Raw genomic sequence first — 14,102 nt, forward strand, 5'->3', positions numbered from 1 at the left:
AGTTTTGTGAAATTTTTTTTGTGTGTAACTGATATAAAATTAACTTTCTTTGGTTTGATAATATGTGTTACATGATTAGTTTTCAAATACTGGACCAACCTTGCATTCTTAAGATAAAGACCACTTACTTATAATGTTTATTTTAAATTGTTGAAAATCATTTGCTGTTATTTTTCCAGGAGTTTTGCGTCCACGTTCGTGAAGATTTTAGTCTTTGTTTTGGTTCTTTTTCTTGTGTTGTTCTTGACTACTCTTGTCACCAGAAAGATGATCTTAGAAGTTGAAGCATGACCTATCTGATTTCTTCTTTAGTGTTTGGTAGAGTCCTTCAGCAAACCCACCTGGGCCTAGTTTTTTGGTGACTGGTTTTTGTCTGTGAATTTTTTTTCTGCAAATTATATAATTTTTTGCTGAAAATTTTATGTACAATATAATTCCTTAATTATATAGTGTAATTCAGATTGTTCTTGTACTTTTTGCCTTTTTCTTTTTTGGGGGGGGGTCATATCCTGTGATGACACTGCGCTCAGGGGTCTCTTCATTTGTTTAGGTGCCAGGGACGGAACCCAGGTTGGCTGTGTGCAAAGCAAACACCCTACCAGCTGTAATATTGCTCCGGCTCTTCTTTCTTTTGTTTTTGCTCTATGCCAGCGATCCAATCCAGGCCCTCAAACATACAAGGCAGACACACTACCATCGAGTTACATCCCTGGCCCAGAATGTTTCTTATTATGTAAAATTGGTCCTCTTCATCCAAGGTGTTCAAGTTATGCATGTCTGTTTGTTCGTACCTTATTATCGTTTTTAAATCTCTGGGAGCTAGGAGGAACTGCAGGGGTGGAGGCACCTGCCTTTCGTAAGCGGACTCCGGCTTCATCCCTGGGTCTTTGCCCCCGGTGCCATGAGTTGCACCCCTCCCAGTCCCTGAGACCACTGACCTTGGCCTGGAGCCCCTAGCACTGCTGGGGCGGTCTGGGCAACCCCCCGCACCGCAGCAGCACTGCCGCATGCCTCTCTGATGGAACCACCTGCCAGATGGATGAGAATTGCTGGGAGGGGCCCTGGGCTCCTGAGCACTGCTTGGGGGGCCCCTCTCCACATCAGGGAAAATCAGGTCTGCAGGGCTATCGTGCTAACCCTTCTTCTGGCATCGATATTTTGTATATTTGTGCCTTTTCTCTTTGTTTGGCTAACTTACCGATTTTTTTTTCCCACCTTCTCCAAAGAACCCAGCTTTTGATTTTATTGACTTTCTAATTTTCCGTTTAATTGGCTTTATCATCTTCGTTTTCTTCTGTTTGAGTTAATTATTTTTCCCCTTTTTTCTTAAAGATAAGAAGATTCAGCCAGTTAGGTTCTCATATAAACCTTGAATATGACGTGTGAAGCCTTGAACTTGATCCCTGGCGCTGCTCCTCCCACTCCCTGCCCCCCAGCCCCCCAGAGAAAAGGCTTCCAGCGCTCCCGGTTCCTTCTAACCCCTGGCATAGTTGCAGCTCACACATTTTGGCATGTTGGCAACAGTATTTTTGAGGTCGCATTGGTTTCTAAGTATAATGGCTGATATTTTTTAGGGGGGCGCTTCCAAGCAGTCCTAGGGACGGGCCCCAGGGGCATCTTCTGCCCAACAGTGCCTGGTCTTTGCGATGATGGCCCGTGATGCGCTGCTCGTCTTCAGTGGTGCTTGCAGGGTACCGGGGCAGCTCTGGGAGGGCATCGTCCACATGGGACTGAGTCTGGGGTCTTGTGTGTGCACAGGAGATGCTCTGACCTCTCAGCTATGTCCCGGGCCCTTCAGTGCTTTTTCATTTCAGGAGGAGCGCTGACCAGCCAGCACCTCACCACAGTGCCCTTAGCCTCCACGCTGCCTGGAGGACCCTTTCCACCCGCTTCCCCCTGCCCACCCCGCCTCCGCCCTCTCCCCGCCCTGGCAGTTCTTCCTCAGTCTGAGCAGACAGGGTTTGCTTTCCCTGGACTTGGTCTGTTCCCTGCTTTATTTCCTTTGGGGGAGGGTGACTCCCACACAGTGCTCAGAGGTTCTGGGAGCCACTCCCGGCTCCCAGCTTTGTGGGCCCTGATGATTCGGTGCTTGGTCCTGATGACCCTGGAGTCGGGGAGGCATCGTGCTAGGCTCAAACCTTGGGACTCACACCTTGCACCTTTTGGCTCTGGCCCAAGCCCTGACTCAGCATCATGCCCTCTGGATCCATCCATGTTGTAATGAAATGCCAGATTTCTTCATTTCTTATAACTGAATAGCATTCTACCATTGTTTAAAAAAAAATTTTGAGCATTGCTGGGATATACCAAGAGCTGCTTTTTTCATTCATCTTTTGCTGGGTGCTTGGGTTGTTCCCAGATCTTGGCCGCTGTGAGGAGTGCTGCAGTGAACACACATAGGTGCATGAATGTCTTTTTTTTTTTTTAATTAAGTCTTTTTGTGTTCTTGGGGTAGATGCCTCAGACTGGAATTGCTGGATCATATGGAAGTTCCATTTCTAATGATTTGGGCTCTCTGGACTATTTCCCATAGAGGCTGAGCTGGTTTGCTTTCTGACCAGCAGTGAAAGAGGCCTCCTCTCTCCACACCCAGCACTCAGCATTCCGAACCTCATTGAAAGAGGCTGTCGTCACGGGTGTGAGGTGACTTCTCTTCAGTCCTTTTGTTTTTCATCTTCCTGAGTATCAGAGACAAGGACCATTTTTACAGGTGCCTCTTGGCCCAGAAGTGTTCTTTGGAGAAGAATCTGCTCAGCTCTTTGCTTTTTTTTTTTTTTGGATAAGTTTGTTTGTTGGTAAGTTTCTGTGAGTGCTTTTATATTTCTTGGATATTAGCTTTTTGTCAGAGGGGTGTGTGTGTGTGTGTGTGTGTGTGTGTGTGTGTGTGTGTGTGCGTGTGTTTATACATAGATGTATTTATCTTATTCAGTAGGATGTGTTTTTGTTCCAGTGATAGCATCTTTCCCATTGAGAAGCTTTTTGGTTTGATGTAGTCTCCTTTATTATTTTGGCTTTTGTTTTATTCGTCACTAGAGTTTTAGAGGTCTCTTTGCGGACACCTCTGAAGCCAGTGTCATGGATTGTTTTGCCAGTGGAAAAAATGTTTCTTTCTCCATTTTATGTTCTCAGCTCTTTTGTCTTTAACTCATAAATAAAACTGACAGATTTTTATATAAGTTTATAATTATATTTGTAAATATACATTTCAGGAGGGACACTGATCACCCAACACCCTCCACTAAAGTGCCCGTAGCCTCCACCACTGCCCTTATATATAACTATATTTATAAATATTTATATTTAAATAAAGCTCTTTATTTCCGAGACTCTCCTCCAGTACATTATTTAGAATTATATTATTTCAAATGTTCGGAGTGCCGGGGAAAAAATATCATCCTTTATTTGATTGATATCTTACTTCCATATGTCAGAGGACATTCTTTGCTTTAATTTTTGGGGTTTTTTTTTGTTTTTTGTTTCATTTTGGGTCACACCCGGCGATGCTCAGGGGTTCCTCCTGGCTCTGCACTCAGGAATTCCTCCTGGCAGTGCTCAGGGGACCATATGGGATGCTGGGAATCGAACCCGGGTCGGCCGCGTGCAAGGCAAAAGCCCCACCCGCTGTGCTATCGCTCCAGCCCTAACTTTTGTACTCTTAAATTTGTGAAGTTCTTTTTATTCTTTCCAGTGAGCCCAGAGTGGGCCTGTCTGGATCTCCTTGCTGTAGGTGATGGCTTTTGTGTGTTTGAAGAAGTGCGTTAGCCACAGCGCTGTGTTCCAAGGCCTTCTCCCTTGCCCGCCTTCCTCTGCTCCCCTTTTCTACCTTCTCTCCCTCCTTCCTCCTCTTTCTTCCTTTTCCTCCTCCTCTCTGTCCTCCTCCTTTATCTCCACCTCTTCTTCCTCCTCTTCCTGCTCCTCCTCCTCTTCCTGCTCCTCCTCCTCTTCCCCTTCTCCTCCTTCTCCTTTCTCCTCCTTTCTTTTTAATGACCAAGTATTATATAGTCTGTCTTGATGGATGTCCTTGTGCGCTTGAGAAGGATGTGTGATCTCAATGGACTAGTATTCAGCTACTAAAAAAGACTAGGTCAGGACTCTGTTGACGACCTGGGTGAACCTTGAGGTGATTCAGCTTGGCAGAATAAGTCAGGAAATGAAAGATAGCCATTGGATCGTTTCCCCCCTATGTGGAATATAAACAACGGAAGGGAAGGAAATTTCCAAAATGACAACAACAAAACCCAGAGACAAGAGTCTCATTCTGCAAACTCTGGAGGTTCTCGGAGGAAAGGGGGAGGGTGGTGGGAGGCGTGGGCAGAAGGGGCGTTTTCGGAGTGTGATGGCACTAGGACTGGGGGGATGCAGTGAATCTTCCACGCATACTGAGGTGTGAAGCTGGACTCCGGAAATTCAATCGCATTGTAGATCACTGTCCGGGCAATAAAATTGGACTCAAAAGCAACGAGGAAAGCATGTGTTTTCTGCAGCTCTTAGGTGGGATGTTTTTTAAGTGAGTTATATCCGGCTGTTAATAGTATTGCAGAGTTCCTCTAGGTCTTTGCTTTTCCCCTACTCTTGAGGGGGACAGGCTGCCAAACAGTGCCCCGGGTGCCAGGGAACCGCTTCTGAGATTCTCGGCCAGACGTGTGGCCCCCGCGGGTTCATGCTTGGACCTTGGCCGTGCGCTGCTTCTCAGATCCCGGAGTGCTGGCCGTGCTCAGGAGGCCACGCGGGGCTGCGGTTGAGTTTGAGGCCTCGCGCATGCCTGCGTTTCCTTCCCTTCCCACTCTTTGAGGTATCTCCTTTCCTTTCTTTGGAAAAAAGATAAATAATTATTTAGAGTATAAGTGAGTTGCAGTTTTTTTAATTTTCCATTTCCCCCCTTAGTTCTATTAATTTTTGCTTTATGTGTTCTGAGAGTCGTGCATTAAGCACATACATTTAGGGTGATTTTGTGTGTGTGCGTTCATGCATGCGTGTGTGTGTGTGTGTGAATTGACCTTGTTTTAATTGCTATTCTTGTTTTAATTATTATTGAGTATTCCTTTTTATTCCTGGTAATTTCTTATTTTAATGTCTACTCTGCTATTAATATAGCCACTATACTTTTCTTTGATTCTTATTTTCATGCTAGTGTATATCTTTCTTTCCTTACAAGCTTTTTTTCTGTTTTGAAATTATTTGAGACTCATTCACGAGAGTTGCAAAATAACGCAGTGTTCATACATGCCCTTCACCTTGCTTCCTTTCATATCACCATATAATATTATATAGCCACAGTACATTGATTAAAGCCAAGCAATTAACATTTGTCCAGTGAACTGTTAAATCAGGTACTGAATTTTCTTTGGATTTCACCAGATTTTCTGCTAATATTCTTTTCTATTCACGATTCAGTCTAAGCTGCCTTATTACATTTAGCATTCATTATTTTTAACCTATATCCACTGTTGTTTTCAGTGTGTTCATGGTGTTAAAATTTATGCCTGCTATTTTATTGTTTTCTTTTATTCCTTCTGTTTTCTGTTTCTTTGTTTCCCTTTGCTTTCTATGACTATTTGAATTTTTTAAAAAGTCAAAAAATTTTGGGTCTGGAGTGATAGCACAGCAGGTAGGGCATTTGCCTTGCACGCAGCCTACCCACGTTCAGTTCCCAGCATCCCATATGGTCCCCCGAGTACCGCCAGGAGTAATTCCTGAGTGCATGAGTCAGGAATAACGCTGGGTGTGACGCAAAACGCCCAAAAAAAAAAAGTTAAAAAATTCTCTTTTGGTTTTTTTATTTTACTGTTTGTTTTTGCAGTGCCATGGGTTGAACCCAGGGCCCACACACGAAGGGCGAATAATTGTTCTAATGATGAGCCACATCCCAGCCTGTCTGCTGGGTTTTCATAAACCTCGCTAGTATATATATGGACTATAGCATATATTATTAAATATTTAGTTAGAATTAATGTTTACCACTTCAAGTGGAATGTGAAAATTTGAGTAATGAAAGGTTACTTCCTTTTATGTGTTTTATTATGTGGCTAACATCAAAATATATTAAAAAGCTCATCAGATAATGTTGGTAAATTGTGCTTTCAGTCGTCATTCATATTTTAAAGAACTTAAGAGGCGCAAAGTAGGTCTGGAGCAGTTTCACAGTGGGTAATGAGCTTGCCTTGCGCATGACCAACCCAGGTTCGATCTCTGGCCCACCATGTGGTCCCCTGAGCCCAAAGTGACTCCTGAGCACAAAGTTGGGCGTAAGTCCTGAGCGCCACGAGACGCGTCCCACCCCCACGTGAGGAGGAAAATAGTCCCTGCATTAGCTCAGGTATTCATTATTTCTATTTTTCATTCTGCAAGTCTAAGCTTCCTTATAGAGTATTCTTTCAGCATTTCTTTTCCCATTCCTGCTAAGATGAATTATCTTGGCTTTCTTCCTCTGGAAATTTAGTTCATTGTTATTTTTGAGGATTTTTCCCTGGATATAGATTACTGGGTGGGTGTGTTTCCCAGCACTTAAAAATCCTGTTCCGCTGCCCCTTCTCTGGTGGTTTCTGGTGAGACAGCCAAAGGTATTGGATTATTGTTTCTCTGTAATTTTTTTCTGACTGCTTTTTTTTTTGTCTTCACTGAAAAAGGATTCAAGTTTCCTATTTACTGTGTTTCTTGAATCTGCAGTTTTTGTCCTTTATATAAATTTGAGTACTGTATAGGTATTCAGAATTTTTTCTATTCCATGTATTTTTCTTTCTTAATAGACCTTTGATGATATAGGTATTTGTATATTTTTGGTCTTGCTCAGTAGGTGCTTTAGACTCCTTTTTCTCTTTTTTTTTTCTCTTTGGGTCACACCCGGCGATGCACAGCGGTTCCTCCTGGCTCTGCACTCAGGAGTTACTCCTGGCGGTGCTCAGGGGACCACCTGGGATGCTGGGAATCGAACCTGGGTTGCCCGCATGCAAGGCAAACGCCCAACCCGCTGTGCTATCTCTCCAGCCCCTAGACTCCTTTTTCATGTGGAACTGTTTTCTCTTATTTAGCTTGGATAATTTTTGTGGATAGTTCTTGAGCTTCACTGACTCCGTTGATTCTTTTTTTTTCCTTTTTTTTGCTTTTTGGGTCACATCCGGCGATGCACAGGGGTTACTCCTGGCTCTGCACTCAAGGGACCATACGGGATGCTGGGAATTGAACCCGGGTCGGCTTCATGCAAGGCAGACGCCCTACCCACTGTGCTGTCGCTCCAGCCCCTCCATTGACTCTTGCTGTCTTTCATGCTCCTTTGCTGGTTTTGTTTGTTTGTTTTTGTTGTGGGGGTTCCCCCATGTGGTTCACTGAGGTCTGTTCTCTATCATATCCTTACTCATACAACCATGTACAATAAAGAGTGCCAGTCTTACTATCTGCTGTCTTAACAGTGGAACAAAACCCCTACAACTCCAATGATCCTTTCTTTATCTTTTTACCACCCCTAGATCAGCACTTACGATGTGAAAAAGTTGCATCTAAGAAATATTGATAGTGAGGTATTCGATGTTATGGAACTGTCATTTAGGGTTTTGGTGTGTGACTTATAGCATTTGAAATAAGGCTTTCTTAGAAAATCGGAGATGGATTGTCCTAATAACAGTTATTTTTTAAAAAAATTTTTTAAAAAAATTTTATTTTTTAATGAATCACCGTGAGATACAGTGACTTACAAGATACAGGTGACTTACAAGCTTTCATGCTCACATTTTAGTCATACAATGATCGAGTACCCATCCCTCCACCAGTGCCCGTTCTCCAACACCAATGATCCCAGTAGCCCTCCCACATCCCCCTCCCATTCCCCACCTCCCCCCACCTCTGTGGCAGGCAGATTCCCTTTTACTTGCTCTCTCCTTTAGGGTGTTGTGGTCTACAATGCAGGTATTAAGTGGTGATCATGTTCGGTCTGTAGTCTACTCTCAGTACACATCTCCCATCCTGAGTGGGTCCTCCAAGCATCCTTTACTTGGTGGTCCCTTTTTTTTTTTAACTGAACTGCCTTTTCTCCCAGCATGTAAGGCCGGTTTCCGGGCTGTGAATCAGTCCTCCTGGTACTCATCTCTACTATACTTGGGTGTAAATCTCCCATACTGTTACTTTATGTTCCACAAATGAGTCAATCTTCCTATGTCTGTCCCTTTCTTTCTGACTCATTTCACTTAGCATGATACTCTCCATGTTAATCCACTTACGTGCAAATTTTGTAACTTCCATCTTTTCTAACAGCTGCATAGTATTCCATTCTAATAACTGTTCCTGCGACATCAGAAACCAGAATCAGATCTGTGAACGGGCTAAAAAATTGTTCATATTTTCTTGGACTTGGTTGTATTAATGTTCGCTTTTACTAATTACAAATAAAGTTAGCTATAAAACTAATCTTTAAAAAAAGACTTTTAAAGGGAATAATTTGTTCTTTCCAAACAGGGACTTTATAATAGTAAGTTTAATGATGTAATAAAGTTAATTACTGATACTAAAACCAGCTTGGGTGATTTCAAATAGTCATCCTGTTCATTTTCTTGTGATTTAACCTTTTGTTATTTGAAAAAAATAGGATGCAGATATATTAATTTTTAAGAGAAACACAGTGTTGTAGAAAACACAAAACAAAGAACATTTGTCTTTGAAGGGTCACACCTGGAAGGAGGGAATGACTTAGCCTGGTGTCAGTGACGCAAACTTACTCGAAGATCCTGAGGATGCCCTCACGGTGCGCACTGGGTCTCTTCCCATCGGAGAGGAATGCAGTAAAGGAAAGATGGTCAGGACACCTTCAAGGCTTAAATTCTGCATTCTTTTTTCTCACCACAGATTTTTTGTGATTTAGCACAGAGGGTAGGGTGTTTGCCTTCCACACAGCCGACCTTGCCGACCCGGGTTCGATTCCTCCACCCCTCTCGGAGAGCCCGGCAAGCTACCGAGAGTATCTCGCCCGCATGGCAAAGCCTGGCAAGCTCCTCATGACGAATTTGATAATGCCAAACATAGTAACAACAAGTCTCAAAATGGAGACGTTACTGGGCCCACTCGAGCTAAACAGTGAGCAACGGGAGGACAGTGATAGTGACGGTTTAGCACATAAAGCAAATTAAATAAGTCTGACCCTTGCCAATCACAAACTTGACTTTTTTCGGTGAGTCTAGAAATTCCCTTTTGGGGAGTGCCCTGCCTCAGAGGCAGAGTGGGATGGGGGTGATGGGGGTTGGGAGGGATACTGGGATCAGTGGTGGTGGAGAATGGGCACTGGTGGAGGGATGGGTACTCGATCATTGTATACCTGAAACCCAAGCACAAAACCTTGTAAGTCCACAACTATACTTCATGGTGTTTCACTAATAAAAATTTAAAAAGGGAGAAAAAAGAAATTCCCTTTTGAATTTGAATTTCCTGAATTTCGAATTAGAGATCCAAGTTTATGTCATCAGTTATATACAGCTAATGCATTTTCAGAATTTCAAATCATTACCATAAAAAAGTGCAGTTTCTAAAATTTAGGACTACAAAGGGCGCTTTATTGAGCCCCAATGAGATAGTGAACTCTGAAAAAACACATAATAGTCTGGGCAGGTGCCCAGTATTGCTGATGCTCTCTCCTGTCCCGTCAGAGCCAGAGCAGGTCAGCGGTGCTATTACGCTATCAGTTCATGGACACAGAATCTTCTGGAATAATTCAGTGTGGACATAAAAATAGTGGGGGGTAATTCAGTCTTCTTGAGTCTGATGTCAGTGGCAATAATAAATAAGAAGGAAGGAGCAGGATTTCAGTCACAGCTCTACGTCTTTCAAAAGCAAGCCAGGATTCAGATCAGACAAAGGAAGGACCCCAAGAGAGACCAGAGCTGTGCTCGGCAGGCGCCAGGGCCAGGGCAGCCCAGTGCTCTCAGCTGGACACACAGAACAGTTTTCATCAAAAGTCAAACACCCGGGGCCAGAGAGATAGTACAGCAGGTAGGACATTTGCCTTGCATGCGGCTGACCTGGGTCTGAGCTCCAGCACCTGCCCTTCGGTCCACCAAGCACCACCAGGAGTGATCCCTGAAGTCAGAGCCAGGAGTAACTTACCTCTCAACGTCACTAGTTGTGGCAAAAAAAGAAAGGAAAAGGAAAAAGGAAAAATAAAATTGCTCCTATTGTGTGATTCATTTATATCATCGTGGACTACTTATTTATTTTACATTTCAGGTAAAAATGCCAAACCTTGCGCTTTATTTTGTTGCTTAAGTTGTTCCTGTTCTGGCTACTTTTCCACACTGACTTCTGTGTCCCTTTGAAGTTCTTTCATCCTTTTGCTATTTGAGCACTTCTTACTTTCTAGAACTCGATGATGTCCTGGCTCATCCTGTCCTGTCCCTGCCCTAGTTCTAGAATTAGCCATTTTCCTGAGGAGCCCTGGTTCTTTTCACGGAAGAAACCAAGATGTAGGCATTTGACCCAGCAGGTCAAGTTATCCGTGACTTTAATCCAGTATCAGAATCTCTTCGGTCTCTCACCTTGTACATGTACTTACTTATCTACGATTTTCTTACTGATAATGAGGAATTAGACTCTCCATCACACTAGGTGGTAGCTTTACCGATTTTTTCCAATCCTGAATATGTAAGCAGGCTCAGATATGTTCATCCAGGCATCAGGGATGTATGTCAGCAGTAGAGCACACATCTTGAATGTATGAGACCCTGGGTTCAAAAACACACAGATTTGTGCATGCGTGTGTACACACACATACACACAGTATTAGAGATAGAAGTATTAAGCTCTACTTTTGAGAGCAACACTTAAATGTAAATCCAACTCGAGTGTTAATATATAATGTTTTAGGTACAGTTCCTTGTCATTTAGCTTTTTAGTTTTCAGTCGAAGCATTTTCTAAGATTACGAAGGCCCCCTACCCTTTCAGTGAGTTTATTATGTCACATTCCTAATGATCCTTTGCCATAATTTGAATTTTATCTTGAGATCCCCTGACATCCTGTTAAAAGCTTTTTTTTTTTTCATTTTCATACACTGGGCAGGGAGATAGCTCAAAGAGCTGAAGCACATGCTTGCATGTGCAAAGTCCCTGATCCCCACCCCTGTTCTCCCACCCATCACCACTGGCGCTAGCAGTCCCACTTTCAGGACCCTGGCACCAAACTGCCAGTCCACATAGCCAGCCACAAGTATCTCTGTATCGCTGGGAAGGCACTGCTCCCCGTTTTTATGCATTCAAGTTCACTCTAGCGAGCCTTGGCTTTGAAAAACATGTAGTCATATTTCTGCCTCCTAGTAATATGTAAGACAGTTCACTTTCCCCCAGAATTCTCCTCTGCATCCCCCTGTAGTCAGCAGCCTTCTACTGCACTGTCTGTTCAATTTTCTGTACCTGTCATTTTGTCTTTTCCAGAGTGCTATGTGATTGGAATCAAAAGCAGACTTGCAGTTAAATATACTAAAATTCGGCAGCACATATACTAAAATTGAAACGATACAGAGAAGATTAGCATGGCCCCTGCACAGTTAAAAAAGTGCATTTAAAATTCAGCTAGATTGGGGCCAGAGAGATAGTATAGCCCAAGTCGCCTTGCGTGGAACCACTGACTTTGATCGCCAGCACCTCATATGGTTCCCCCAAGCATTGCAGGGGTGACCTTGGGCACTAGGAATAAACCCTGAACATAGTCCAGCGTGATTCCAAAATGAAACAAGCAAAAATTCAGTGATGTTACTGTGTATGCACCAAGAGTATGTTCCTTCTATGGCTATAGCACAATTTATCCGTTCACTCGTAGAAAGAAGGTGCCTGCTCCCAGTTGCTGCCTTAAATGCTTGTTTACAAGTTTTTGTGTGGACTTGGTTTTCAGATCCCTTGGGCGTGAGCTGAAAAAAGCTAGGAATGAATACCTTGGTAATGCCTAGGAGTATGCTTCCTGGGTTTTATAGTGTGGTTTGTATTTAACTTTTAGGAAATTGCCAAACTGTGAGGCATTGGGTGTCATCACCTGATTTCAGATTTTACAGATTTCAGATTTCAGATTTTACAGATTTCAGATTTCAGGTGCGTTTTAGGGGGTGTTTGTTTGTTTGTTTGTTTGTTTTTTGGTCCACACCCAGCGATGATCAGGGGTTATTCCGGCACTGGCACCGTGCTCAGGAATTCTGGCGGTGCTTGAGGGACCCTATGGGATGCCGGGGATCAAGCACAGTTTGGCTGCATGCAAGGCAAATGCCCTACCCAGTGTACTGTCGCTCTGGCCCTGTTTTGTTTTTTTTTTTAAGGGCCAGAGGGGGATAATTCACAACTGGATAGACTCAGACAAAATAAAAGTCAGTTTTTTTTATTGTTGTTTTTGCTCAGGGGTCACTCCTAGAGAAGGTCGGGGAATCACTTGTAATGTTGGGAATTGAACCCAGGTTGACTGCATGCAAGGCAAGTTGCCTTATCTCCAGTACTGTCTCTAACCCCAAAGTCAATAAATTATTTACTTAACTATGTAAAGTTCAGCTCACCTTTCACAGCTGTGTATATGGCATTGTTTTTGTTGTTGTTGAATCTTCATGAGCGAGAGCATCACTAAGTTGTTCCTGATTGCATTTCAGTCACACAATGCACCAACAACCATCCCTCCAGTTTCCTTCCCACCCCTTCAGGCCAGTATGAAACTAATATCCAAGGCCAGGGGAAATGGGCCGGGAAATTGTCAACCCTGCTGTCTTTCAATAGAGCTCTCTACCAGTTGACCAGTTCAGGGCATTGTCATCCAGTTCAGTTCAGTGGTTGGTCAATGTTATGGGAGATGGAGGGGACTTAAGATAGAGGAGGGTCCATTATGACAATATTAGTTGGAAATGATCACACTGGACAAGAACTGATGATAGCATTAAATTCGACAAGCAGGTGATATGAAAGAAGTGCTCATTTCAGCGTTGGAAGGAGTTCATCATCGAATGGGAAGGGAAGGTTTTGTAAGTAGTGGGGTAGGCCAGTATTTACGATTAGACGAGGTTTGGTTCCTGGCAAAATGGTAAGGGCACTTTGCAACTGGTTACTTCCAACAACTTTGATTTTTATTTTTTTTGTTTTTGCTTTTGGGTCACATCCAGTGATACTCAGGGGTTACTCCTGGCTCTGCACTCAGGAGTTACTCCTGGCAGTGTGTGGGGTATCATATGGAATGCCAGGGATTGAACCTGAGTTGGCCACATGCAAAGCAAACGCCCTACCCTCTGTACTATCGCTCCAGTTCCAGGGCCTGGATTTTTTAAAGTGACTTAGTGATAGCATAGGGAATTGAAGATTTTTTGCCATTAAAAGAAGAATTTTTAATTTCTGTTTCCTAAGAGAAGGGAACATCCCACACCACACAGGGCCACAAGGCCATTAAAAAGAGGAAATCAGGGGGGAAACAGTGATGCAGAGTCCCTGTTGGGTTTTGATTAGAAAAGGAAAGGAAGATAAGGAAAATCTGGTTTAAGGTTGACTGGTTTGGCCAGTTCTAGTGGGCTCTAGGGCAAAGAGACAGTTCTTCATAGTCTAGTACTTGACCTTGTATTAATTTAGATCAGGGGAAATATTGGCTTCTTGTGTGGTGAGATGAAGAAGGTGGTCCTGAGTGTGGGCCCTGGAGGGCAGGAGTGGTTAGTTTGGCCTTGTGATTAAAGGTATCAAACAGACAAGTGCCGAATCTGAGCAAACACAGAATGTCAACCCTACTGTCTTTCAATAGAGCTCTCCTGACCAGTTCAGTTCAGTGCATTGTCAACTGTTTTCTTTTGAAACTGAGCTTCAAAAGTCTATGAGATGTCCGTGCTGGAGAGTGGATGGGCACTTGCCTCGCATGTAGCGCCAGCCTGGATTCCATCTCCAGCATCTGTGTGGTCCCCTGAGCGTAGCTAGGACTGATCCCTGAGTGCAGAGCCAGGAGCCCTGAGCACCGCTGGACGTGGCCTCCAAACAAAAATCCTATGAGATGTCTTTGCCCCCGATAAGTTCATGACACATCAAGAGAAAGAAACCCGATTCATTCATTTTCTAGGCAGAGATTTATTCATATTGACCATATGCCAAGCTCGTGCTAGTCTCTGTAGATAACAGGGTTTAATCT

The 14,102-nt window shown here is 43.5% G+C and overlaps 1 non-coding gene across 1 annotated transcript; it reads left to right on the plus strand.

Moving 5' to 3' along the window:
* Positions 1 to 11,446: 11,446 nt before the first annotated feature.
* LOC130029375 (U6 spliceosomal RNA) lies at positions 11,447 to 11,552 on the plus strand. The gene has a single exon (XR_008793328.1). It is a non-coding gene; the product is annotated as a U6 spliceosomal RNA (small nuclear RNA).
* Positions 11,553 to 14,102: the final 2,550 nt, after the last annotated feature.

This window comes from Sorex fumeus, unplaced genomic scaffold, assembly GCF_029834395.1.
Source record: "Sorex fumeus unplaced genomic scaffold, SorFum_2.1 ptg000042l, whole genome shotgun sequence".
In the NCBI taxonomy this organism is placed as follows: Eukaryota; Metazoa; Chordata; class Mammalia; order Eulipotyphla; family Soricidae; genus Sorex; species Sorex fumeus.